The following is a 25896-nucleotide window of genomic DNA, read 5'->3' on the forward strand; positions in this document are numbered from 1 at the left end:
TCTTTTTCTTTCAACACTTTGAATATACCATCTAACTGCCTTCTGCCCTCTATGGTTTCTGATGAGAAACCAGTCATTGCTCATATTGAGATTATTTTATATAGGATGGGTCATTTTCTATTACTTGTAAATTTCTGAAAATATTGATATTGACAATTTTGTCAGTGTTTTTGTTGTTTTGAATGAATGGGTTGATTTACAAAAGTCCTCACTCTGCGTTTTGGAAGTCTTGTCTCCAAGTTTGGTTTTAAATGGGTGTTTATGAAATGCTCTCATACAGATGAGGAGGGTACTAACATGGCCCTCAGATTTTTCAAATGCAAATCAGGTGAGCTACACTTAAAGTAGTGCAGTGACCATGGAAAGACATCCCTCAACTCTACAGATTATGCTATTCAATTTCCATATGACTATGATTTTTAAATTTTGTTTTATAATTTGAATCTTTCATCATTAGCCATTTTTATGAAGTGAACATTTAAGGGTTTTTAAAAAATTTATTGTACATATCCAATAATGGTAATATTCATAAATACATGAAATTTATTTATTAACTATTAGTAGGCAAAACTACCTCAACATTATTTTCATAAAACAGTCCCAAATTGTTAAAAAACAGTTAAAGTCCTGTTTTTAATAGTTAAATATTTTGTATTTTCTCCTAACATAAATTTTCATTTACATTCAAAGAATTTAACAGCACTTATTATTAATGAATATGAGCCAAAGTTTCTGTAGTTACATGGTATATAATAAATATAACATAGGCAATTCTAAATAGTTTTAGTTCTCTATATATTATCTTTAAGGAGAAGAGGTAGAAAGTAAGGCATCAAAATATTTATTACTCTTTGCCCATAATTTTTTTATCATCTTACAAGGCAAAAAACAATTATAACCAAATAAAGACTTGATAAATTAGTTTAAGTTTATGCTATATATTTTGCGTAGGAAATACATGTCTGAATATAGCCATATAGTTTTAGTAAGGCATGCCCAGTTGGTATGCATAATAATGTGATGGTAAAGAGAAGCTTCAAAGGCATTTGGCTGAAGCTTCCAAATTGAAAACTACTGTGTTCTATGCTCTTGTCCTGACCACTAGTGAGAAAAACCTTTTCCAGAGGGAAATGCTTGAAAACAATTTATGATTTAGGATCAGTGGCTCATTTTGTTATTAAAATAAATTTTAAAAATTATTCTTTCAAGGACAATTTATACAAATTAAAGAATTATTAATGTCAAGTTAATGCAATCTTTTTTTCCTAAAATTTGTTTAGGGATGGTTTTGCACTAGTTTCGTTTTATTGTATTGTTTTTACTATTAACACTGACTATTAATGAATATATTCCTTGGCAGGTTGACAAGTGGCCTAGAACTCACAGCTGAAACTAGTTTTTCCTTTTTAGTACATGGGCTCCCCTAAATATCAGCAGTGGTTGTAGAAGTTTTGAATAAAAAATAAAGTTTATTAAATTAAAAAATAGACTCTAAGAAAGCTTGAGCAAAACCAGGTGGGATATCTGACTGCTCATTTTTATGTCATACCAGCTTCATAGTCCAGGGGTGCTTCTACTAGGTTAAAAGGCCATAAAAGAACAGGAAAAAGTTAATTTGGTTTTATGTTCATTCATTTTCATTGAATTTAATAGGTGTTCCAAAGAACCCACAAAGTATTTTCATATATAAAGTATTCCAAAATATTAATATTAAATTTCACTACAATGTACTCTCTGTCACGGAGGAGTCTTGCCTTAGAAAATTTAAGAAGTTAATACACAGAAAGAAAAATAAAATCCTTTCAAAATGTGACTATTCAGATCAGTGTGCATAAAATTCACTGAGTATGTTTCATGTGTATGGAATGTTATATTTGAATAACCATTGCATTTCTAAAAGTTATTTTACATGTAATTATAAGACATCATTAAACAAAACTTTAGGCTGTATTATTGAGTAAAGGAGAGAAATGAGGAAAATACACAAAGAAACATTATGTAAAGACAGATAAAGCACCTTTGTTTAGTGTCCCGGCTCTCTGTACAGGGTCCTTTCTGCTATCACTTGTAATTCTAATGATATATTCTCCATGTATTCAACAGACGTTTTCTGGGGGAACCACTCAGTGTGGCCAATCTTTGATCTGATAGTACTGCACTGTTGATACAGAAGTAGAAGACAGAATTATTGCTGACTAGCTGATAAGAGCCTAGAAGACAGGAATCCAATAATCCATTGTGATCACTGCTATGATAGAGTTAAACGAGTACACTGGTACGGTGGAAGTGAAGGATGTAGGTAGATATGCATGACAAAAAAGGACCCCAGAAAGAAAGTGCCTGGGTATGATGGAAGGCAAGGAATTTGATAAAATGCTGGGGATGCGGTAAGTTTAACATTGAACACCTGCACATTAGGGAACCTGGGGAACATCCAAGGGATGATGTTCAGCAGGCACTTATCTATACACCTCCAAATGGGAAAGTCTTCATCTAGGAATCTAGCCAAAAAATATGACTACAACAGTGAAAACTTTGGCCATTAGTTAGCTTAACTATGGTGGGTATATTATAGAGAAGGTAGAAGTCTATAAAAGACCAGTCTGAAAGAAAAGAGAAGACAACAGTATATAGAAGCTTGTAGTATAAATTTCAGAGACAATATCAAATATAGCAGATCATCTCATAAGTTAATGATTGTAACAAATCCTACACTTGGCAATAGTGCACTGCAGTCTGCCATTGGCAGAGATATTTTGGTTAGATGACTGAGACAGAAGCAGTGTGCTTATAGGAAAGAAGACACTGAGAAACTGGAGAACGTACAGCTTGAGACACCATCCTCCCTCCAAACTTCTTCCCTTCTCTTTCTTCATTCCTTCCATCCATCCTTACCCCCGTGTCTTCTATTGCATTCTACTTTTTGTGCAAACAGAGAAAGAGGTAGATCGCTTTAAAGTAATTTAATGGAATATCTAACCTTTTAAAATAACAGATAGCTATGCAAATATCATTTATCTTCTACCAAGAAAGATGTACATATGCCCAGAATTTTATAAACAATTCCAGAAAGTTCATAAACCTTTTGATTCATCCAAGTCCAAAACTGTCAAGTGTTTGCTAACTTAAGAATGTCTGCTAGCAAGTCCTAGGATCCAGTAGTCTGAGTATGAATATATTCAAGTATGTGGGTATGTTGGGGATGAATGTGTGGGGGGGATAAGAGGACCTGAGCCTATACATTTTAAAGGAGAAGAAACATTTGAAAAGAAAACTTTATTCTTCTCAGCAGATAGTTCTTACATACTAATTTCACATACAGGAAGTTAACTTTCTGTGATTTTCTATTTTTGTTTGTAATAAAATAAAATATATACAACTTTAGCTCAATAGATTGGAAAAAGTCATTCATTTAATAAGAATTTATTGAACATTTTCTAAGGGCCATGTGTTATCCTAGATACTTGAAATACAAATAGGAATAAAATGTTGCTTCTTGATTCAAGGTCACAAGGTGCTTGGGGCTTTCTTCAGGAGATGAGAAGTAAATAAATGATGATAATGCATACATGATGTTTTCTCATACGAATGAGGACCTGTCTCACAGCATCATAAAGGTAATTCTTTGATTTTTCTGTGGTTACAATTTATATGCTAAAATTTTTCTTTGATATCGTTAGTGTACAATTACTTGAACAACTTTATGGTTACTATACTCCCCCTATTATCAGGTCCCCCCCATGTACCCCATTAGAGTCACTGTCCATCAGCATAGTAAGATGCTATTGAATCATTACTTGTCTTCTCTGTATATACTGCCTTCCCCAGTATATGTGTACTGATCGTAATGCCCTGTTTTCCCCCTTATCCCTCCCTTCCCACCCATCCTCCCCAGTCCCTTCCTTTTGGTAACTGTTAGTCCATTCTTGGGGTCTGTGAGTCTGCTGCTCTTTTGTTCCTTCAGTTTTTTCTTTGTTGTTATATTCTACAGATGAGTGAAATCACTTTATACTTGTCTTTCTCTGCCTGGCTTATTTCACTGAGCATAATACCTTCTAGCTCCATCCATGTTGCTGCAAATGGTAGGATTTGTTTTCTTCTTATGGGTGAATAATATTCCATTGTGTATATGTACCACATCTTCTTTATCCATTCATCTACTGATGGACACTTAGGTTGCTTCCATTTCTTGGCTATTGTAAATAGTGCTGCAATAAACATAGGGGTGCATATTTCTTTTTCAAACTGGGCTGCTGAATTTTTAGGGTAAATTCCTAAGAGTGGAATTCCTGGGTCAAGTGGTATTTCTATTTTGAGTTTTTTGAGGAACCTCCATACTGCTTTCCACAATGGTTGAACTAGTTTACATTCCCACCAGCAGTGTATGAGGGTTCCTCTTTCTCCACATGCTTGCCAACATTTGTTGTTGTTTGTCTTTTCAATGTTGGCCATCCTAACTGGCGTGAGGTGATACTCATTGTGGTTTTAATTTGCATCTCCCTGATGAATAGCATTGTGGAGCATCTTTTCATGTGTCTGTTGGCCATCTGAATTTCTTCTTTGGAGAAGTGTCTATTCAGATCCTGTGCCCATTTTTTATTGGATTATTTGCTTTTTGTTTGTTGAGGTGTGGGAACTCTTTATATATTTTGTATGTCAATCCTTTATTGAATCTGTCATTTATGAATATATTCTCCCATATGTAGGATATCTTTTTGTTCTACTGATGGTATCCTTTGCTCTACAGAAGCTTTTTAGTTTGTATAGTCCCACTTGTTCATTTTTGCTTTTGTTTTCCTTGCCCAGGGAGGTATGTTCATGAAGAAGTTGCTCATGTTTATATCCAAGGATTTTTGCCTATATATTTTTCTAAGAGTTTTATGGTTTCATGACTTACATTCAGGTCTTTAGTCCATTTTGAGTTTACTTTTGTGTATGGGGTTAGACAATAATCTAGTTTCATTCTCTTACATGTAGCTGTCCAGTTTTGCCAACACCAGCTGTTGAAGAGGCTGTCATTTCCCCATTGTATATCCATGGCTCCTCTATCATACATTAATTGACCATATATGCTTGGGTTTATATTTGGACTCTCTAGTCTGTTCCACTGGTCTATGGGTCTGTTCTTGTGCCAGTACCAAATTGTCTTGATTACTGTAACCTTGTAGTAGAGCTTGAAGTCAGGGTGTGTAATTCCCCCTGCTTTATTCTTCCTTCTCAGGATTGCTTTGGCTATTCGGGGTCTTTTGTGGTTCCATATGAATTTTAGAACTATTTGCTCTAGTTAATTGAAGAATGCTGTAGGTATTTTGATAGGGATTGCAATGAATCTGTAAATTGCTTTAGGCAGGATGGCCATTTTGACAATATTAATTCTTCCTAGACAAGAGCATGGGATGAATTTCCATATATTAGTGTTCTCTTTAATTTCTTTTAAGAGTGTCCTGTAGTTTTCAGGGTATAGGTCTTTCACTTCCTTGGTTAGGTTTATTCTTGGGTATTTTATTCTTTTTGATGCAATTGTGAATGGAATTGTTTTCCTGATTTCTCTTTCTGCTAGTTCATTGTTATGTGCTAAAATTTTTACAATGCTAAAATTGTTTAGGGGTCAAAACCTGAATATCTGCTGTCTTTACCCATGACCCAAGAAGATAGTATTAGGGGAATGAGCTCTAGGTATAATCAGCTCTGGGTTCCTGTCTAGGCAGTGGTATTGTCAGCTACACAACTTTGAAAAGATACTGGATCAGCAAAAGACTCAGGCCTTTCACTTTTAAAATTGGGTTATTAATAGAAACATTGATTTGCAATGCACATTTAAGAAGCTAAATCCACTTTAAGCTCTCAACTCAGGATCTGACACAAAATAAGCAGAAGTAGTTTATTGTAGATAATTGTCATCATTATATATGTAGTTGTGTAGTTGTAGTGGTTTTTAAATGAAATACTTGAAAATATTCCAATCCTTATATTGTTCAAGAAAATCATGAAGTAAAATGAGGATGATGATTTATTGATTAATTAAGATTAAATATCCTTTTATGAGAGTCAGTTAAATGGAATACAGGTTAAAGTCAGGAAAAGGAACTAAGAATATCAATGAAAAATTAGATAAGTATAAAAAATGCAAGGGATAATAGGGAATTTCTTTTTAAGAGACCATTACATGGTGATTTTGCTTCTAGCCAAGATCTAGTAGTAGACTGGGTTTACTTACTGTCTGAACCAACTAAAAAGCAGGACTAGATTTTTAGATGTCAACACAAGACAGTTGTTTCTGAGGGAAGGAACAGAGATGAGATGATAGGAGCTCTATGACTAACCCAGTTACTACCTAGGGAACATTTCCAGGCTGCATCACAAGGTAAAGAAACCCAGCCAGAGCCTGGCACTACCTGAACTGATGAAGCAAAGCTGGGAGTACAGGAAAACCAAGGCAGCTGACATCCACAGGGCAGAATGCAGGAAGGAGAGCTCTAGCTAAGTGAGAGCTCCAGAAATCTTCAGAAGCTCCCTGCAAAGTCTTTAGCTATTCCTAATTAGTGCTTTCATGTAAGAAAACTATCTGAGGTTTGGGAAAGGATAACCAAAACAGGAGCAGAGGAAACAAGCTATGGCACTCATAGGGCTGAGAGTGTTTGTGTCACCATTGGTATGAACACAAAATCTTATAATTCGAGTCTTCTTAGGTAGAATACTCAGAGGGGCATTGCCTCAGTGGGCAGAATTAGCACTAAACTAAAGGTTTCTCTACTTCTGCCAAACAAATCTTAAAGGTGAAACTCAAAAGATCAAAATCCTTTCAAATAACTTAACTTCAACACAGTAAAATGATCAAGTACCACTGCAGATTTATTAAAATTTAGAGCATCCACCAAAGTAAATTCCCAATGTTGGGCATTCTGTAGGAAATTACCAGGGATGCAAAAAATTGAAAGAATAGGAACCATAATGAACAGTCAAACAAACCAATAGAAATACATCCAGAAATGATATAGGTGTTGCAATTAGTAGACAAAGAATAAAAGTTATCATAATCCTATTCTGTATGTTTAAAAAGTTGAAGGAAAAATTGGGTATCTTAAGTAGGACAATGAAAAATACACAGGAAAAATTGAAATTAAGTATCCAGAGATTTAAAAAAAAGATGTCTGAGATTAGATATCTGTTAGCTAGAATTTGTAAGATATAGTGATCACATATCACCTTGCCTCTATATTAAATACAGATAAGACACATGAACAAAATGCATAAAACAACTATTTTGGGACTAACATAGGTAAAATTTTGCCCACATCCATGACCTTCATCCTCTGGTTTTACCCCTGTGAATATGTTACAGGTCAGAATGAGTCCAAGAGTTCATAAACAGCTTCATAGATGTGCTTTGTTAAACTAACTTCTGAGTTGAATGTAAATGAACCAAACCTGAACATCACACCAGAGACTTGGAGAATTGAAATTAGGTTTCAGAATGGCCACTGGATGGCAAGTACATGGAACAGGTCGTGTAACACTACAAGGCTTTGAAACTAAACTGATACTAGGACCACAGACCAAAAGAGGTGGGTTGGAATATACAACCTTAACATCACCAAGTTGATTGCTTGCTTAAAAAAAATTTCAAAATTCACCATAGAAATTAAATGAGACTCTAGGTCTTTCCCCATTGTATATCCATGGCTCCTCTATCATACATTAATTGACCATATATGCTTGGGTTTATATTTGGACTGTCCAGATACAAAATGTCCAGATACAATCCAATCCTAGCATATGAAGTTCCAGGAAAATCTCCACATTTATGAGAAAAGGTCAATGCTGAAATGACATATGTTGAAATTATCTGGTAAAATTTAAAGCAGCAAATATAAAATAGGTTTGAAAGTGACATCTTTCAACACTTTTGAAACAAATGGAAAAAAATAGAAAGCTTCTTGAAAAATAGAAAATACAACAAAATAAAAACAAAATGAAATTTTGAAACTAAAGAAAAAAGCCTTATTAAATGGTCTCAGTAACAATGAAGATGATAGACAAAACATCTATATTCCTATACATGAATATAGGAAATAAGAACCATCCAATTTGAGCAACTGAGAAAAATAATTGAAAAAAATCCAGCAATCTGTGGGATCCAAGATTTATTTTATCAGTTTCAGAAAAGGAGAAAGAATATATTACTATACACAAAAACAAAGATGAAAGGAATATAGAAAAGATGCTCCACATTGCTAATCATCAGAGAAATACAAATTAAAACCACAATGAGATATCACCTCACACCATTTAGGATGGCCAATATTGAAAAGACAAACAACAACAAAGTGTTGGCGAGGATGTGGAGAAAGGAGAACCCTCCTACACTGCTGGTGGGATTGTAAATTAGTTCAACCATTGTGGAAAGCAGTATGGAGGTTCCTCAAAAAAAAAAAACCTCAAAATAGAAATACCATTTGACCCAGGAATTCCACTCCTACGAATTTACCCTAAGAATGCAGAAGCCCAGTTTGAAGAAGAAATATGCACCCCTATATTTATCGCAGCACTGTTTACAATAGCCAAGAAATGGAAGCAACCTGTGTCCATCAGTAGGTGAATGGATAAAGAAGATGCGGTACATATACACATGGAATATTATTCACCCATAAGAAGAAAACAAATCTTACCATTTTCAACAACATGGATGGAGCTAGAGTGTATTATGCTCAGTGAAATAAGCCAGGCGGAGAAAGACAAGTACCAAATCATTCCACTCACCTGTGGAGTATAACAACAAAGAAAAAACTGAAGGAACAAAAGAGCAGAAGACTCACAGAAGCCAAGAATGGACAGCAGTTACCAAAGGGAAAGGGATTGGGGAGGATGGGTGGAAAGGGAGGGATAAGGGGGATAAAGGGGCTTTACTATTAGCAGACATAATGCAGTGAGGGGGAGGGACATGGGAAAGGCAGTATATACAGAGAAGACAAGTAGTGATTCAATAGCATCTTACTATGCTGATGGACAGTGACTAATGGAGTATGTGGTGGGACTTGATAATGGGGGGAATCTAGTAACCACAATGTTGTTCAAGTGGTTGTACATTAACGATATCAAAATAAATAAATATAATGAAAGGAATGATTGAAGATAGGTTGCTTAATGCTGCCCAAATTTGGTGAACATAAATGTATACATTCAAGAATCTCAGGAAACTCAAATGTAGACATAAAGAAATCCATGCTGTGCACATATATCACAAACTGCTGAAATTTTAAAATGAAGAAAACCTGAAAGAAGCTAGAGAAAACTGCATTAACTTCATTACCTGTACAGGGGAAGAATTTGAATGATGTGGATTTCTTATCAGAAACCAAGGAAATCAGAAGGAAGTGACTTTTTTATTGAAGTGTTGTTCATATACAATCTTACACTGTTTTCAAACGTACAACACAGTGGTTCAACAGTTACCCATAGTATTAAATCCTCACTCTCTCTAGTGTGGTTACTATCAACATAGAAAGATGTTACAGAATCACTGGCTGTATTCTCCATGCTGTGCTACTGTCCCTGTGACCAACTTATATTGTGATTGGGAATTACTGTGCCCCTTTATCTCTGTCTCTCTCCCTTCATGCTCACTGCAACCCCTCCCAGTTGCTAACCACTAGTCTCTTCTCAGTATCTGTGAGTTTACTGCTGTTTTGTTTCTTCTGTTTTGCTTTGTTCTGTATTCCACAAATAAGTGAAATCATGTGGTATTTGTCTTTCTCCTCCTGGCTTATTTTACTGAGCATAATACCCTCTAGATCCATTCATGTTGTTGCAACGGGAGGATTTTTCTTTTTACGGATGAATAAGATTCCATTTTGTATATGTACAACTTTATCCATTCATCTACTGATGGACACTTAGGTAGCTTCCATATCTTGGCTATTACAAAGACTGTGGTGATAAACATATGGGTGAGTATGTCTTTTTGAGTCAGGGATTTCGTTTTCTTTGGGTAAATTTCTTGAAGTGGAATTACTGGATTGAATGGTATTTCTATTTTTAGTTTTTTGAGGATACTTGAGTCTGCTTTCCACAGTGGTTGTACAAATTTATATTCCCACCAGCAGTGTAGGAAGGTTCCAATTTCTTTGCATCCTCACCAACATTTGTTATTTCTTGTCTTTTTTGGGCAGTGGCCATTCTAACTGGTATGAGGTGATATCTCACAGTGCTTTTGATTTGCATTTCCCTGATGATTAGTGATGTGTAGCATCTTTTCATGTGCCTGTTAGCCATTTGTATTTCTTCCTTGGAGATATATCTTTTCAGTTCTTCCACCCATTTTTTAATTCACTTATTTGTTTTCTGGGTGTTGAGGTATGTGAGTTCTTTATATATTTTTGATATTAACCCCTTTTCAGATGAGTTGTTTACAAATATATCCTTCCATATTGTAGAATGCCTTTTTGTTATGCTGATGGTGTCCTTTGTGGTACAGAAGCTTTTTAGTTTTATATAGTCACACTTGTTCATTTTTTATTTTGTTTCCCTTGCCTGAGGAGATGTGTCCAGGAAAAAATTGATCACACATATATTCAAGAGATTTTTGCTTATGTTTTCTTCTAAGAGTTTTATGGATTCATAACTCTTCAGGTCTTTGATCCATTTTGAGTTTAGTTTTGTATATGAAGTTAGACAATAATCCAGTTTCATTCTCTTACATATAGCTGTCAGTTGCCCCAACACCAGTTGTTGAAAGGCTGTCTTTTTTCCCATCGTATATTCATGGTGGTTCTTTATTGTATATTAATTGAGCACATATGCATGGGTTTATAGCTGGGGTCTCTATTCTGTTCCATTGATCTATGGGTCTGTTCTTATGCCAGTACCAAAGTGTTTGGATTAATGTTGCTTTGTAGTAAAGCTTGAAGTCAGGGAGCACAGTATCCCAGCTTTCTTGTTCTTTCTCAGGATTGCTTTGGCTATTAGGGTCTTTTGTGGTTCCATATGAATTTTAGAACTATTTGTTCTAGTTCATTGAAAAATACTGTTGTTTTTTTGGTAGGGATTGCATTGAATTTGTAAGTTATTTTAGGCAGGATGGGCTTTTTGACAGTACTAATTCTTCCTATGAGTACAGGATAGATTTTCATTTATTAGTGTATTCTTTAATTTCTTTCAAGAGTGTCTTGTAGTTTTCAGGGTATAGGTCTTTCACTTCCTTGGTTAGCTTTATTCCTAGGTATTTCATTCTTTTTTGATGCAATTGTGAATGGAGTTGTTTTCCTGATTTCTCTTTCTGCTTGTTCACTGTTAGTATATAGGAATGCAACAGTTTTCTGCATATTAATTTTGTATCCTACAACTTTCCTGAATTCAGTTATTAGTTCTAACAGTTTTTGGTGGAGTCTTTAAGCTTTTCTATGTATAATATAATGTCATCTGTGAATAGTGACAGTTTGACTTCTTCCTTACCAATTTGGATGCCTGTTATATCTTTGTTTTGTCTGATTGCCATGGCCAGGACTTCTAGTTATGTTGAATAAAATTAGTGAGAGTGGACATCTTTGTCTTGTTCCCAATCTTAGAGGAAAAGCTTTCATCTTTTTGCTAGTAAATATGATGCTAACTGTGGTTTTGTTGTTTTGTTGTATATGGCCTTTATTATATTGAACTACACACACACTATACCCATTTTATTGGGAGTTTTTATTGTGAATGGATGTTAAATTTTGTCAAATGCTTTTTCAGCATCTAGTGAAATGATCATGTGGTTTTTAATCCTTTTTTTGTTAATGTGGTGTATGATGTTGATTGACTTATGAATATTGTACCATCCATGTATCACTGGAATAAATCCCACTTGATCATTAAGGATGAGCATTTTGATGTGTTTTTGAATTTGGTTTGCTGATATTTTGTTAAGGATTTTTTCATCTGTTCATCAGAGATATTGTACTGATTTTCTTTTCTTGTGGTGTCTTTGCTTGGTTTTGGTATTAGAGTGATGCTGGTCTCATAGATTGAGTTTGGAAGTATTCCCTCCACTTTTGCTTTTTGGAAAAGTTCAAGGAGAGTGGGTGTTAGGTCTTCTTTAAATGTTTGAAAGAATTCAGCTGTGAAGCCATCTAGACATGGATTGTGGGGTTTTTTTGGAAGTTTTTTGATTACCAATTCGATTTCATTGCTGCTAATTGGTCTGCTCAGATTTTCTGTTTCTTCCTGGGTCAGTCTTAGAAGGTTGTATTTTCCTAGTAACTTGTCCATTTCTTCTAAGTTTTCCAATTTATTGGCATATAATATTTCATAGTATTCTCTAATAATTTTTTGTATTTCTATGATATCAGTTATGATTATTCTTTCTTCATTTCTGATTTTGCTTTTGTGTGTACTCTTTCTTTTTTCTTGATAAGTCTGACTAAGGTATCTATTTTGTTTATTTTCTCAAAGTACAAACTCCTGGTTTAATTGATTTTTTCTGTTGTTTTATTCTTACCTGTTTCATTTCTGCTCTCATCTTTATGTCCCTCCTTCTAGTAACTTTGGGATGCATTTGTTCTTCTTTTCCTAGTTTCTTTAATTGTCAGTTTAGACTGTGTATTTGGGATCATTCTAATTTCTTGAGGTAGGCTTGTATTGCTAAAATTATGAAATGCTTCACAAATTTGTGTGTCATATTTGCAGAGGGGCCATGCTAATCTTCTCTGAATCATTCCCATTTTAGTATATTTTCTCCCAAAATGAGCATGGCAGTTATATTTTTGAAGTGCTGAAAAAAAAAGTCATTCTATATCCAGTGAAAATATCCCTGAGGGAATACATTCTCAGAAGAAGAAAATGCTCAGATTTCACTAGATCTGCTTTAAAAAAATTGATAAATGAAGTTCTTCATCAAATGGAAATGATACCAAAAGGATATATGGTATACCAGAAATGAAGAAAGAGCAAGAGCAAAGGAAACTATTTGGCAAATATAATAGAGTATTTTTGTCTTAGTTCTTTTTTTAAATTTCTTATTAAAGTATTATTGATATACATTCTTATAAAGGTTTCACATAAAAAATGTAGTTCTACGTTTACCCATGTTATCAAGTCCCCACCCATACCCCAATGGAATCACTGTCCATCAGTGCAGCAAGATGCCACAGATCCACTATGTGCCTTCTCTGTGCTACACTGTTCTCCCCGTGATCCCTCACACCATGTGCACTAAACATAATACCCCTCAATCCCTTTCTCCTCCCTTCCACCCGCCCTCCCACACCCCTCCCCTTTGGTAACCGCTAGTCCCTTCTTGAAGTCTCTGAGTCTGCTGCTATTTTGTTCCTTCAGTTTTGTTTCATTGTTATACTCTACAAAAGAGGGAAATCATTTGGCACTTGTCTTTCTCCACCTGGCTTATTTCACCAAGCATAATATCCTCCAGCTACATCCATGTTGTTGTTGCAAATAGTAGGATTTGTTTCTTTCTTATGGCTGAATAGTATTCCATTGTGTATATGTATCACATCTTCTTTATCCATTCATCAACTGATGGACACAGGTTGCTTCCATATCTTGGCTATTGTAAATGGTGCTGCAATAAACATAGGAGTGCATATGTCTTTTTGAATCTGAGAAATTATATTCTTTGGGTAAATTTGTAGGAGTGGAATTCCTCGGTCAAATGGTATTTCTATTTTGAGTTTTTGAGGAACCTCCATATTGCTTTCCCCAATGGTTGAATTAATTTATATTCCCAACAATAGTATATGTGGGTTCTCCTTTCTCTGCAATCTCGCCAACATCTATTGTTCCTTGTCTTTTGGACATTGTCCTTCCTAACTGGTGTGAGGTGATATCTCATTGAGGTTTTAATTTGCATCTCCCTGATGATTAATGATGTGGAGCATCTTTTCATGTGTCTGTTGGCCATCTGAATTTCTTTGGAGAACTGTCTCTTCATATCCTCTGCCCATTTGTTAATTGGGTTGTTTGCTTTTTGGGTGTTGAGGCGTGTAAGTTCTTTATATATTTTGGATGTTAACCCCTTGTTGGATATGTCATATAAAAATATACTCTCCCATACTGTAGGATGCCTTTTTGTTCTGTTGATGGTGTCCTTTGCTGTACAGAAACTTTTTAGTTTTATGTAGTCCCATGAGTTCATTTTTGCTTTTGGTTTCCTTGCTTGAGGATATGTGTTCAGGAAGAAGTTGCTCATGCTTATATTCAGGAGATTTTTGCCTATGTTTTCTTCCAGGAGTTTCATGGTTTTATGACTTACATTCAAGTCTTTGATCCATGTCAAGTTTACTTTTACGTATGGGGTTAAACAATAATCTAATTTCATTCTCTTGCATGTAGCTGTCCAGTTTTGCCAACATCAGCTATTGAAGAGGGCTGTCACTTACTCATTGTACATCCATGGCTCCTTTATCATATATTAATTGACCATATGTGCTTGGGTTTATATCAGGGCTCTCTAGTCTGTTCCATTGGTCTATGGTTCTGTTATTGTGCTGGTACCAAATTGTCTTGTTACTGTGGCTTTGTAGAAGAGCTTTAAGTTGGGGAACATAGTCCCTCCAGCTTTATTCTTCCTTCTCAGGATTGTTTTGGCTATTTGGGGTCTTTTGTGGTTCCATATGAATTTTAGAACTATTTGCTCTAGTTTGTTGAAGAATGCTGTTGTTATTTTGATAGGAATTATATTGAGTATATAGACTGCATTAGGCAGGATGGCCATTTTGACATTATTAATTCTTTTTTCCCTGAGCACGGGATGTGTTTCCATTTATTGGTATCTTCTTTAATTTCTCTCATGAGTGTCTTGTAGTTTTCAGCATATAGATCTTTCACTTCCTTGGTTAGGTTTATTCCTAAGTATTTTATTCTTTTTGATGCAACTGTGAATGGAATTGTTCTCCTGATTTCTCTCTCTGCTAGTTCATTGTTAGTGCATAGGAATGCCACAGATTTCTTCATATTAATTTTGTATCCTGCAACTTTGCTGAATGCAGATATTAGATCTAGTAGTTTTGGAGTGGATTATTTAGAGTTTGTTATATACAATATCATACCATCTGAAAGCAGGGACAGTTTAACTTCGTCCTTGCCAATCTGGATGCCTTTTATTTCTTTGTGTTCTCTGCTGTGGCTAGGACCTCCAGTACTATATTGAATAGAAGTGGGGAGAGTGGGCATCCTTGTCTTTTTCTGATCTTAAAGGAAAAGCTTTCAGCTTCTCACTGTTAAGCATAATTTTGGCTGTGGGTTTGTAATATATGGCCTTTATTATGTTGAGGTACTTGCCCTCTTTACCCATTATGTTGAGAGTTTTTATCATGAATAGATGTTGAATTTTGTGAAATGCTTTTTCAGCATTTATGGAGATAATCATGTGGTTTTTGTTCTTCTTTTTGTTAATGTGGTGGATGATGTTGATGGATTTTTGAATGTTGTACCACCCTTGCATCCCTAGAATAAATACTACTTGATCATGATGGATCTTTTGATGTATTTTTGAATTCAGATTGCTAATATTTTGTTGAGTATTTTTGCATCTATGTTTATTAAGGATATTTGTGTGTAATTTTCTTTTTTTGTGATGTCTTTGCTTGGTTTTGGTATTAGAGTGATGCAGGCCTCTTAGAATGAGTTTGGAAGTACTCCTTCTTCTTCTACTCTTTGGAAAACTTTAAGGAGGATGGGTATTAGGTCTTCACTAAATGTTTGATAAAATTCAGTGGTGAAACTATCTGGACCAGGGGTTTTGTACTTAGGTAGGTTTTTGATTACCAGTTCAATTTCATTGCTGTTAATTGGTTTGTTGAGATTTTCTGTTTCTTCCTTGGTCAGCCTCGGAAGGTTGTGTTTTTCTAGAAAGTTGTCCATTTCTTCTAGGTTATCCAGTTTGTTGGCATATAATTTTTCATTGTATTCTCTTATAAGTCTTTGTATTTCTGTGGTGTCTGTAGTGATTATTCCTTTCTCATTTCTGATTGTGTTTATGTGTGCAGACTCTTTTTTTTTCTTGATAAGTCTGGCTAGGGGTTTATCTATTTTGTTTATTTTCTGAAAGAACCAGCTCTTGCTTTCATTGATTCTTTCTATTGTTTTATTCTTCTCAATTTTATTTATTTCTGCTTTAATCTTTATTATGTCCCTCCTTCTACTGACTTTGGGCCTCATTTATTCTTCTTTTTCTAGTTTCATCAATTGTGAGTTTTGACAGTTTATATGGGATTGTTCTTATTTCCTGTGGTAGGCCTGTATTGTAATATACTTTCCTCTCAGCACAGCCTTGGCTGCTTCCCACAGATTTTGTGGTGTTGAATTATTGTTGTTATTTGTCTCCATAATTGTTTGATCTCTGTTTTTATTTGGTCATTGATCCATTGGCTATTTAGGAGCATATTGTGAAGCCTCCATGTGTTCGTGGGATTTTTCATTTTCTTTGCATAATTTATTTCTAATGTCATGCCTTTGTGGTCTGAGAAACTGGTTGGCACAATTTCAATCTTTTTAAATTTACTGAGGCTCTTTTTGTGGCCTAGTATATGATCTATTCTTGCAAATTTTCCATGTGCACTTGAGAAGTATGTGTATTCTGCTGCTTTTGGGTGTTGAGATCTGTAGATGTCTGTTAGGTCCATCTTTTCTATTGTGTTGTTCAGTGCCTCTGTGTCCTTACTTATTTTCTGTCTGGTGGATCTGTCCTTCAGAGTGAGTGGAGTGTTGAAGTCTCCTAAAATGAATGCATTCCATTCTATTTCCCCTTTTAATTCTGTTAGTATTTTTTTCACATATGTTGGTTCTCCTATGTTGGATGCATAGGTATTTATAATGGTTATATCTTCTTGTTGAATTGACCCCTTAATCATTATGTAATGTCCTTCTTTGTCGTTTGTAACTTTCTTTGTTTTGAAGTCTATTTTGTCTGATACAAGTACTGCAACTCCTGCTTTTTTCTCCCTATTAGTTGCATGAAATATCTTTTTCCATCCCTTCACTTTTTGTCTGTGTATGTCTTTGGGTTTAAAGTGAGTCTCTTGCAGGCAGCATGTAGATTGGTCCTGTTTTTTAATCCATTCAGTGACTCTATTCCTTTTGATTGGTGCATTCAGTTCATTTAAATTTAAGGTGATTATCGATAGGTATGTACTTATTGCCATTTCAGGCTTTAGATTCATGGTTACCACAGGTTCAAGGTTACCTTCCTTCCTATCTAAGAGTCTAATTTAAATCTCTTAATATGTTATTGCAAACACAATCTAAAGGTTCTTGTCTTTTCCTCCTTTTTCTTCCTCCTCAATTCTTTATATAATAGATCTCATATTCTGTACTGTTTGTCTGTTCCTTGACTGATTTTGGGGTTAGTTGATTTAATTCTGCATTTGCTTAGTAATTAGATGTCCTACTTTCTTTACTGTGGTTTTATTACCTCTAGTGACAGCTATTAAATCTTAGGAACACTTCCATCTATAGCATTTCCTCCAAAATACACTCTATAGTTGGTTTGTTGGAGGTAAATTCTTTCAGTTTTTGCTTATCTGGAAATTGCTTAACCCCTCCTTCAAATTTAAATGATAATCTTTCCAGATAAAGTAATCTTGGTTACAGGCCCTTCTGCTTCATGGTATTAAATACATAATGCCACTCCCTTCTGGCCTGTAAGGTTTCTGATGAGAAGTCTGATGTTAGCCTGATGGGCTTTCTTTGTATGTGATCTTATTTCTCTCTCTGGCTGCTTTTAATAGTCTGTCCTTATCCTTGATCTTTGCCATTTTAATTACTATAGGTCTTGTTGTTATCTTCCTTGGGTCCCTTGTGTTGGGAGATCTGTGCATCTCCATGGCCTAAGAGACTCTCTCCTTTCCCAGATTGGGGAAGTTTTCAACAACTACCTCCTCAAAGACACTTTCTATCCTTTTCTCTCTCTCTTCTTCTATTGGTACCCCTATAATACCAATATTGTTCTGTTTGGTTTGGTCACACAGTAATCTCAATATTCTTTCATTCTTAGAGATCCTTTTTTCTCTCTGTGCCTCAGCTTCTTTGTATTCCTCTTCTCTAATTTCTATTTCATTTATCCACTCCTCCACCGTATCTAATCTTCTTTCAATTCCCTCTATTGTGCTCTTCAACGATTGGATTTCAGACTGGAATTCATTCCTGAGTTCTTGAATATCTTTCCATACCTCCATGAGCATGGAAATTATTTTTATTTTGAACTCTATTTCTGGAAGATTCATGAGGTCGATGTCATCTTTCTCAGGAGTTGTATTAATTTTACTCTGGACCAGGTTCCGTTGGCATTTCATATTTGTATATGGCACCCTCTAGTGTCCAGAAGCTCTACTCTCTGGATCTTCTCAGCCCCTGAAGCCATGTCAAGTTTTCAGGGGAGTGGTATTGGTGCCTGGGGGGTGAAAAGAACCGTTTTCTGCTTCCCAGCTGCTATGTCTGTCTCCACTGCCTGAACCAGTGAGCCAAGCACACAGGTATAAGCCTCTATGCTTTGCATTTGTAGTAGCCTTAGACAGATCTTCCCTCTGGCCTGCCTAATGCCAGAGTAGGTTTTGCCATTTTGTGAGCCAGATTGGGCTTGCCAGGAGAAAGGTGCTGTAGGTTGCCTTCCACAGATGGGGTCCCTGGAGCTGTGTAGCCAGCCAGAGAGCTGGAGCATCTGAAAATCATGAAAGCTCCCAGCCTGCTGGGCAGAGTGTACCCAGACAATCTTGTCTATGTGTCCTTTCTCCTGAGCATATAGCTCTGTGCAATCCTTACCCCTTTAGCAGCCCTCTTGCTAAGGGATTCCTTATTAGGAAGTCTCTCAGAGTGCCTACCTTTCTTTTGTCCCAGAGCAGCTGCATATGGATCCCTGCTTTCCACAAGTGGCTGGAATCTCAGTCTCTCCAGGAATTCTGCCTGTATTAACTTTCCAACCCCGTAATCACATGAGTATCATAAAAGCACCATGAAATGTAGGTTAGTGCTCCCAGCGCAGATCTCCGGGGCTAGGTATTCAGCAGTCCCAAGCCTTCATTCCCTCCCTGTTCTGTTTCTCTTCCTCCCATCGGTGAGCTGGGGTGAGGGAAGGGCTTGGGTCCTGCCTGGCCACAGCTTTAGTACATTACCCTGTTCTGTGAGGTCTGCTCTTTTCTCCAGGTGTATGCAGTCTGGTGCAGTCCTCTTTCCTGTTGCTCTTTCAGGATTAGTTGTATTAATTATATTTTTGTATTATATGTGGTTTCAGTTGGAAGCCTCTGTCTCACCTCTCATTCCGCCACCTTTAATCCTCCTCTTAGTTCTTTAAAATATATTTTATGATTGAAAAATTTTAATACCAATGAACATTTTGTGATGATAAATCTAATATAAAATATATACTGGAGGGTTGAGGGCAAAAGGACCTGTATGGTGATAAGATCTATATTCAACATGTAGTGATAAAGTGTTGATTCTAAGTAGAATATTGAAAGGTTTGTATGTATTTCATAACACCTAAAGTAATCACTAGATTAAAAAGAACTACTGAAGTAAAATATAATAAAAAGCAAATAAATGAGCTAAATTGGAATACTAAAAAAACATATAATTCAAAAAAGACAGAAAACAATTACTAGAAGAATGAAAACAAAAAACAAAAAGATGTTAGACCTAAATCTAAAAAGAACAATAACCTGTTGAGTATCATGGTTTAAACATACTAATTAAATGATGCAAAATATCACAATGTTTCTTTAAAAAGCAAATTATATGCTGTCCATAAGAAATTCATATGATGCATAATGACATAAATAGGGAACAAGTAATGGGATTAAAATACATAACAAGCAAACACTAATCAAAAGAGTACTGGATTGGTTAAATTAATAGGAGAAAAAATAAACCCAAAGGAAAAAAATTACCAAAGGAAAGAAAGGGCATTTCATAATTTTAGAAGGGTATCTTAACAAGAAGGCACAGCAATCATAAATGTGTATATACCAAACATTAGAGCTTGAAAATACATCCAGTGAATTCTAACAGAGTTAAAGAAAAAAATGACAAATTATAGTTGGAGAAATCAACAAATTTCTCTAAATAGTGGATTCAGCTAGTAAAGAGAAAATCATCAGTGACAGAAAATAACTGAAATTCACCATCAAAAACTTGTTCTACGTGACATTTACAGAATATTCTACCAAACACTATAATAATAAACATCCCTTTGAAATTCACTTAGAACATTAGTCAAGAGAGTCAATATCATGAGACAAGAATCAAATATTAAGAATTTAAAACAGTTGAAATCATATAAGGATGTGACATCAGTTAGATGGAGTAGGAAGCCCTCTACCTTTCTTACCTTCACAGACACACTGATTCAACAATAATATGCAAATCAATTGTCTTTGTAAGAATTTCAGAAACCATCTGAGAGGCTCCTATACTAAGAAAATGCGGAATCAGCCACACTGAAGATGGTAGGAAAATTTGAGACCTCCTCTTACCATAATATGTCTGTTTAGTTTAACATCACACCGTTAGGAGGAAACACATCCAATCTTCAGACTTGAGGGAGTGCTGCCTAAAGGACAAGTTTTTTTCTTCCCTGAATCTAAGTACTGACAGCAAAACGCCCCAGGTTATGAGTCACTAAGAACAAAGGTGATAGTTTGGACTAGCACACAAGCACTCACCATAGTCTCTACTTCCAGCTGTGGACAAAGGAAGCAGAAAAAATACCCCAAATACCAGGTTCTCACTAGGGAGATAAAGAGTTGGAGTATACCTTGGACTTTCCAAATTTTGGGGGCTTCCCAGAAGAATGTATAAGTCTCACCTGTTGCAGAGTAATGAGAGTCAGCATATTCCAGATGCCTAAGGGCTGCTGAGAAAAAAATTAAAGGCTTGGACTACCATGTGCTCACCTGCTAGAGCCCTTACTCTCAGCTCAACACAGCATGATCAAGAAAACTCCCAGTGTATGGATTTTCCTTGGGCAGAAAAAGAGAAAAGAGAAACATAAGTCTAAAATTCAGATGTTTTGGATGGCTTCCAGAGGGACTGGTTTCAGTTTCACCTGTCTCAGCACAGATGAGATCCAGATATCCTAGATGCTTGGAGACCACTGAAAAGAGTGACAATAAAAAGAGCTCAGGACAGGCTGCTACTAAAGAAGAACTGGGTATAGAAGAGGTGCACCAGAGGGAACGAAAAACTATGAACACCCACTCCCCCTGCCAAAAAAATAAAAATAAAACCTATTAAATCTCTCTGGAAATTTTCACACACAAGTCTAGACAAGTCACATACACAAAGAAGGCTTGAGAGGCAACCCAAATCGGGGCCAGGCTGTTTTTTTTTTTGAGAGGGCATCTCTCATATTTATTGATCAAATGGTTGTTAACAACAATAAAATTCTGTATAGGGGACTCAATGCACAATCATTAATCAACTGCAAGCTTAATTCTCAACAGTCTCCAATCTTCTGAAGCATAACAAACAAGTTCTTACATGGTGAACAAGTTCTTACATAGTGAATAAGTTCTTACATGGTGAACAGTGCAAGGGCAGTCATCACAGAAACTTTCGGTTTTGATCACGCATCATGAACTATAAACAATCAAGTCAGATATGATTATTCGTTTGATTTTTATACTTAATTTATAGGCTGTTTTTTTAGGGTCTTCTCATATGAGGCCAACATGAGGACTGGGAGAGGTGGCTTTTTGTCTAATGTTCAAATATCAATACAAAGAATAGAGAAAAATGAGAAAACAGGAAAACATTCTCCGAACAAAGGAAAAATCTCCAGAACAAGCCTTACTGAAATAGCAGCATATGAATTGCTTGACAAAAAACTCAAAATACTCAACATAAAGATGCTTAATAATCTCAGGAGAAAAGTACATGAGGAAAGTAATAATTTCAACAAAGAGAAAATGCAAAAAAGAACAAATCAGAAACCTTAGAACTGAAAAATATAATAAATGAACTTAAAATTTCACTAGAGGGATTCAAGAGCAGACTAGATTTAAGAGAAGAAATGACTGGAGAACTTAGAGATAGGTTATTTGAAATTAGTCAGAGGAACAAAATGAAAAACAGTGAAGAAAGTTTAAGGATTATCAATAAGTAAATCAATATATGCAATATGGGAGGCACAGAAAGGAAGAGAGCCAAAGAGGCAGAAAGCTTATTCAAAAAAAATGATGGCTAAAAGCCCCCAAAGTCTGAGGAAGAAAATAGACATCCAGATTCAGGAATACCTCCACCCCTAAAAACTAAATCCATAGATGTTCATACCAGGATACATTGTAACCAAGTCATCAAAAAGCAAAGATAAAGAAAGAATTTTAAAAGAGCAATAGAAAGTGACTTATTATGTAGGAGGGAATACTCACAAGGCTATCAGCTGATTTCCTAGTAGAAACTTTGTGGGTCAAAAGGGAGTGGGATGATATATTTGAAATGTTAAAAAAAATTGTCAACCATGAATATTATATTCAGTAAAATTGCCCTTCAAAAATGAAAGAGAAATGAAGACTCCAAGACAAACAAAAACATGATGAGGGAAGTCATTACCACTGGACCTGCTTTAAAAGAAAAAAAGGAATAAAAGAACTATAAGATAGAAAACAACAAAATATGAGTAGTACATACTTCCCTATCAATAATTGCATTTAATATAAATGAATTGAATTATTCAAGCAAAAGACTAACAGTAACTGAATGGATTTTTAAAAGGCAGACTCCACTATTAGTGTCTAGAAGAGCTCATTTCAATTTAAGGACACAATTAGACTGAAAGTAAGGGGTGAAGAAGATATTCTATACAAATGATAACCAAAAGAGGACAGGACAGCCATAAGAATGTCACAAAAAAATAGATTCTAAGTCAAAAACTGACAAAAGACAATGAAGGGCATTATATAATGATGAAAGGGTCAATTTATGAGGAATATATAACAATTTAAATATATATGCACCCAACATCAGAGAACCTAAATATGTAAAAGAAATATATGAAAGAACTGACGGGAGAAAAAGACAACAATATAATAGTAGGAGACCTCAATAACAGGACATCCAGGTAGAAAATAAATAAGGAAACAGAGGACAACACCATAGTCCAAATGGACCTAAAAATATATACAATATTTCATACAACCATATCAAAATGCACATCCTTCTCAAGTGCACACAGAACATTTTGCAATGTAGATCATTGTTAAATCACAAAACAAAGTCTTAGCAAATTTTAGAACATTGGAGTTGCACCAAGATATCTTTTCTAACTACAGTGGTGTGAATCTAGACATCAATAGCAAAAAGAAAACTAGAAAATTCACAACTATTCAGAATTTAAATAACACAGTATTGAACAACCAATGGGTCAAAAAATCAAAGTGGAAATTAGAAAATATCTTGAGACAAATGAAAAAGGAAAATACAACATACTTAATTTACGGCATGCAGCAAAAGTAGTTCTAAGAGGTCAGTTTAGAGCAATAAATACCTACACGTCAAAAGAAGAAAGATCTCAAATTAACAACCTAACTTTATACCTAAAGGAACTACAAAAAGAAAACAAACTAAGGCTAATGATTTTAGAGGATAAAAATAACAAAGATTAGGGTGGAAATAAGTGAAATAGAGACAAAAAGTAAAGTATCAGCAAAACTAAGAGTTGGATTTTTTAAAAGTTCTATGAAATTTATGACTTTAGCTAGATGAAGAAAAAAGAGAAGATGCAAATACAGGAGATCACAAATAAATGAGTAGGTATTACAACTGATACCATAGATCTAAAAACAATTATAGAAAATTACTACGAACAATTATATGACAACAAAGTGGATAATCAAGAAGAAATGCATAAATTCCTAGGAACACAATATATCAAGATTGAAACATGAAGAAATAGAAATAAAGCCAGAAATAGACACTACAAGATAACAAATTTCCGGTGAAGATTACTGATAAACATAGATGTAGAAATGTTCAATAACATACTAGTAAACTGAATTCAATAGAAGGATAAAAGGATCACATTCTCCATCACAAAGTGAAATTTATCCCTGGGATGCAAGGATGGTTAAACATCATGAGTATCAATCAATATGAAACACCACATTAACAGTGTGGTGTGTAATCATCTCAATACAAGCAGAAAGGCATTTGGCAGAATCAAGTATCTTTTCATAATAAAAACTCTCAACAAACTAGGAATTCAAGGAAATTATCTCAACATAGTGAAGGCCATATATAAAAATTATACTATTACCATCACACTCGGTGAAAAACTGAAAGCTTTCCCTCTAAACCAACAAAAAAGCAGGGTGCTCACTCTGGTCAATTCTGTTCAATATAGTTGCAAGAAGTCCTAGCCTGAACAATTAACCAAAATAAATATGAAAGAAAAGAAAAATTAATATAATGTATCCAATCTGGAAAGGAAGAAGTTAAATTATCTCTGCAGATGCAATGACTTGATATGTAGAAAACCATAAAGGAATCCATAAAAAGACTGTGAGAACCAATATGTGATATCAGTAAAGTTGTAGGTTACAGATTCACAAATACAAATCAGTTGTGTTTCTATACTTTAACAACAAACTATCTGAAAAGGAAATTATGAAAACAGTGCCATTTCTAGTAGCACCAAAAGAATAATGCATAGGAATAAGGTTAACTGAGAGGAGAAAGACTTATACTTGAAATTTATAATACATTGCTGAAATAAATTAAAGACAATAAATAAAATGACATGGATTATCTGCTCATGGATTGGAAGAACTAATACAGTTAAAATGTCCATACTACCCAAAACAATTCACAGCTTCCATGTAATGCTTATTAATATCTCAATGCCATTTTTTACAAAAAAAGTAAGAACAATCCCAAGATTATATGGAACCACAAAGGATGTTAAATAGCCAAAATAACCTTGAAAAACAACAAAATCTAGACACATCGCATTTCCTAAATTTGAAATAGTATTACAATGCTACAGTAATTAAAAACAATATTGTATGGACACAAAGACAGAAATACAGACTTATGGAACAGGATAGGCAGTTCAGAAATAAACCTACATACATGGAGTCCATTGATTTTTGACAAAGATGTTAAGAATACACAATGTAGAAAGGATGGTCTCAGCAACAAATCACACTGGGAAAATTGAATACCCACATGCAGAAGAAGGAAATTGGACCTTTATAACCTACACAGAAATCAATTCAAAATAAATACTGAAATGTACAACCTGAAATGGCAAACCTCCTAGAAGAAAACATAAGGGAAAAGTTGTCTTAGCAATGATTTCCTAGATCTAACACCCAAGTATAGGCAACAAAAACAAAAATAGACAAGTGGTACTATATCAAACTACAAAGCTTTTCACAGTAAAGGAAATAATCAACAGAATTAAATGGCAACTTAAGGAATGAGAGAAAATATTTACAAACTGTATATCTGAAAATAAGTTAATATCTATAAAATACAAGGAACTTCTCCAGCTCAATAGCAATAAATAAATAAAATTTAAAAAAGCCAAATCAAATATGGACAAAGTACTTGTATAGACATTTTTCCAAAGAAGATAAACACATGACCAACAGATATGTGAAAAGATTTGACATCATGAATCATCATGAAAATTCCAAATCAAAATCATAATGAAATATCATCTCTTTCCTGTTAGGATTGTCATTTTTAAAAAACAAAATACCACAAGTAGTGGTGAGGATGTAGGGAAATTAAAACACTTGTACTCTGTAAAGTGTGGGCGTAAAACAGTACTGCTATTATGGAAAACAGTATGGTGGTTCAACACAAAAACTGAAAATAGAGTTACCATATGGTCAGATAATTATACTTCTGTTTTTTTATCCAAAAGAACTTAAAGTAGGACCTCTAAGAAATATTTGCACTCCCATATTC

The 25896-nt window shown here is 34.9% G+C and overlaps 1 non-coding gene across 1 annotated transcript; it reads right to left on the reverse strand.

The window, feature by feature from the left end:
- Nucleotides 1-12617: 12617 nt before the first annotated feature.
- On the reverse strand, nt 12618-12721 carry LOC118972702 (U6 spliceosomal RNA). The gene has a single exon (XR_005061774.1). It is a non-coding gene; the product is annotated as a U6 spliceosomal RNA (small nuclear RNA).
- Nucleotides 12722-25896: the final 13175 nt, after the last annotated feature.

Source organism: Manis javanica, chromosome 1, assembly GCF_040802235.1.
Source record: "Manis javanica isolate MJ-LG chromosome 1, MJ_LKY, whole genome shotgun sequence".
Lineage (NCBI taxonomy): Eukaryota > Metazoa > Chordata > Mammalia > Pholidota > Manidae > Manis > Manis javanica.